Source organism: Ciconia boyciana, chromosome 1 (assembly GCF_034638445.1).
Source record: "Ciconia boyciana chromosome 1, ASM3463844v1, whole genome shotgun sequence".
NCBI lineage: Eukaryota > Metazoa > Chordata > Aves > Ciconiiformes > Ciconiidae > Ciconia > Ciconia boyciana.
The window spans coordinates 99,283,958-99,288,050 of NC_132934.1; positions in this window are offsets into that span (position 1 = coordinate 99,283,958).

The following is a 4,093-nucleotide window of genomic DNA, read 5'->3' on the forward strand; positions in this document are numbered from 1 at the left end:
CAGTAAAAATGACAGCCTCCATAAATATCAGGCTGATATTATTAAACTGATATTCCAGGAAAGATTGTCAAATTGATGGATTACAGGAAACTCCAGAGAAAGTCTGCATTTAAGTAGGTCCCAAAGAGGAGACAGATCCATGAATCCCAGTGGTTTGCCAAAGTTACCTACAAAGCTGTACCTGTCTCTAAAACTGGTAACTGTTTTCCTGTTACTGTGCATTGCCATCAAATATTTATTTAGACAAAATGTAAACTTAGTTCTTTTTACATAGCTGGCGAACTAGCAGCCTTCAGTTTCCAGGAATAGTAACTGGTAAAAAGGGGGACTAGTCCATGTTTTGTGTACCTTGTACCGTCTATAGGGTCTGCCTGAGAGCTAGTAAAGCAGAATGTTGACTGGAGGGAGATCTGCCAGCCAGAATGTAAACCCCAGTATCTTTGGCTTGCAGCAGCCTAGCAAGAAAATTCCAGGATCCCCAGGTTGACTCCAGATTTGTTACCATCCCTTCCTAATCAGACGCAGCATAGAGAAAGAAGCAGAGGCTATTTCTTCTCTTGCTGAAAGGTGTTATCTTACGTTGTAAGCCAAGCTACGGAGGCATCCATAGCTTCTGTGGGAGTGGGAGCATGTGTACTACACACTTATCACCAATCAATGTCTTAGCTCAAGGGATAAAGGCTTGCAGTGAGGAATCATGCTTTAGCCTTCTTGATAGTCCATTTTGTGTGGAGCTTGTGGTTGCAGGGTATTAAACCACTTTTTTTTATTCAGTGAGATTTCTGGGGGTTTTGATGTGGAGTAAATTTTTCTACTATGAAGCAAGCTCATTAATCACTGGCATGTGAAACAGCTGCACATATTCCATTTTGTGGTTTTATGTTACTTGGATCTATTCTTCAGCTCATACAAAGATGGGTGGCAGGCACTGATTGATATAATACTGTAGTATTGCTGAATAGGTGTGCATTGTGGTTTAGACTAGGCTTCAAAGGTACTAAGCTGGTCCTACACGACTGTATTAATGAATTTGTCCAAAATAAATAATTTTAGAAGACTTTTGCTGTTAGCTACAATCTTGGAGGAACACCTACTGGAGATTTAATCTCTCATAAGCAAATAAATAATATGCAACCTGGATCTGCTTGCAGAAAACATAGTAGTAGAAGGTCTTCCATCTAGAGGCTGAAGTTCAAACATACCATGAACGTCAAACAGGTTGAATGTCAATTCTTGATTCTGTCTCCTGTCCATTTGTTACTTGTGCAAAATTACTTGCATGGAGTTTGTTTACTGTATTACTGACTTACTGCTGAAACTGAAAGTTGGGAAATTAGTTTAACGCATGGGAGGGAAAGATACGAAAAAGTTAACTCATTTTAAGTTATGGGATTCGTATATAGTCTTGGCTTCTGTTTAAAATGTATGTAAATTCAAACATCCACTTAAGTTACAGGCCCCAAGTAGCACAGAACATTTACAGCCATTACACAATCTTTTGGCAAACTGTGGAAATTTTTAGGAATCTTGCATGGAAAAAAATGCATGGTGCCTACTGAGATGGAGCAAAAGTTCTTTCTGTACTTAAATGTGAAGATGTAAGTAATAAAGACGTATTTCTTCATTCTTGCTTTAACTCAGCTACCCAGGAGAAAAATTTTCTTGCCTGTTAGCTAGAAATATGTTAACTTGAGACATTTATGGTATTAAAATATTATTCATGTGATGCTCAGATGAGATTGGTGATATGTTTAGTCTTAAAGGGCCACAAAGAATGTCTTTTTTGTAGGGTAATGCATACTTGGGCTGCCCCATATGAAACCTGCTACATTGACATGGTAAGAGGCCATCCAGTCGTATAGGGGTCACATCCCTAGTAAAGATGACCAACTCTCCTTGTGAGAGCTGAGCTGCAATGCTCTTCATGAGGACAGAAAAGCCTCACTAAAACTAAATTAAACTTCTCTATCAACACTTTCTGAACTGTCCTGCAAACCTTTATGTCCTTCTCTTTGATGAATTATTAGAGTCTAGGAAAAATTGTTCATTTCTATTTAGTTTAACGTATTCAGCAAAACCCCTCCTAGTTCTCCCTAGCTCCTAGTTTGCCAGCTGGCGTCATTTTAAGGCCAAAAATAATGCATTATATGGGTGGCATTTCCTGGCTGGCCTAACCTGAAGTTTAGTGAAATCAGCAAGGAGATCCCCTCTTGTATACCCTATTTAAAGCAGTGGGTGTTTGAAAGGCAAAAACCCCTTGTATTCTTAAAAGTGTGTAAGTAGTTAGATTACCTGGGAACGGGGGACTTTCTGAAAGCTGCGCTCAAAATGTCCAAGCCCGGGTGCTAGGTAGAAAGTAACGGCATTTACTTTTGTCTGCAACTTACTTAGTTTCCTGGACTGGCTTGGACTGGAATTTGTCTGGCGGTGCCACAAAATACTCAGTGGGGCCCAAAATACATTTTTGGGAGTTGAAGGGGAAGCCCACTGCCCTCAGGGTGCTGCTGTGAAGTAGTTCACAGAGGGCAATGGGAAAGACAGTGTTTGTCCTAAATGGATGAACCATGATTTCGGTTACCTTATTGGCGAGTCTAACAGGAATGGGCAACAAGGATCGCACCGATGAATGGGCAGTAGGTAATGCACAGGAAAAGGGTGTGTGAATTCCTCTTGTGTGTTGAGTGTTTGAAACTAATTGCATGAAGAACGGAAAAGATTGAGGCATGGCCAGAGACGGTACCGTCTGCCCTTGAAATTAAAAAGCGGAAAGGAGATCCTAAAAGAAGTAGCTTACCCAGATAACAGGATGAATAATAGGAAAAACAGCATTATACCCTTATGTAAATGGAACTTACGAAATGATAGAATGAAAAGCTTGTGTAAGTAATCTTAATTTGGCCTCCTTGGGTGTGTGAATGAGCATAGTCTCAACCTACATTTTCCCCATGGGACTCTCCCTCATTTGGCGACTAGAACAGACAGTGCTCATCTATTTCAGTTGTTCAAGACATGGTTTTCAGTGATTTTTTTCACTGCTCTGAGTGCTTCAGAGGCTCATAGCTTCCTGTCCCCTCCTCCTCCTCTCCCCTCCCTCCCAAGGAAGAGGAGGACATGGGTGTGCAGAGCCCTTGGGAGCTGCAGGGGTGCCTGGGGGCGGTGGACGTTGTGCCTTGGCGGAAGGTTGGAGGCTGAGGGGTCAGGAAATGAGTAACTTGCAATCAGGTTGAAAGGGCTTCCTATCTTTGTCTTCTCTTTCTTTAAGGAACATGAGTCATCATGGAGTAAGACAACGATTTTACCATGATGCAGACTTAAAGATGGCAGAATATTGATTTGCCTGCCATAAAAGCCCTATTTGCCATATCCTTTCAAGGTCTCGTTCGTTTCTTAACCAAGGCAACCACTTCTAAAACAGCAGCTGATATGGTAACAGGTTAGCTGATTAGCTAGTAGGTGTAAAAGAAAGCCACACGTGGTTAAAATAGCATTTTCAAATGAAATAATAAAACACCTATTCAGATAAAGAAGAAATGAAATCTTACAGTCTCTCAGAATTTATTTTTAATTCTTTGCTACATCAAAACAATCTATCTGAAAAAAATTATCTTCTTCATCAGAAAATATTTTTTTCTGAATGTTTCTGTCAACTTTTTAGGAGAACTTATGAGGAGACAAACTCTGAAAAGCTTTCTCGTGGGAAAAAGTCAAGGATCATTTAAGACAACTGCATTAAACGTTACAGGTCCATAGCATTGACCCGAGCATCAGTGTAAACATCCCTGTCCTCTGGGGTATTCCAGGGGGCACAATTTTCCGGACAGAGCTGCCGAATACCTTTTGTGTTTGTTTAGACAAAAATGCTGTTTTCATACACCTGAAACTGTTGGAGATTTTTCAAACTTTCCCCCCCCCTCCCCAAAGTGGCTGGACCCAGTCTGGCACGTTGTCAGCCCAAACCTCAGTATTTAATTCTGGGGGTGGCAAGTGGCTGTGCCCTGGCCGTGCCCAGCTCAGCCCCTGCCTGCCTTGCCAGGGCCACTTGCCCTTCTGCCCTCCCCTCCTCTTTCTGCGACTGTTGACAGAGACTGAGCCT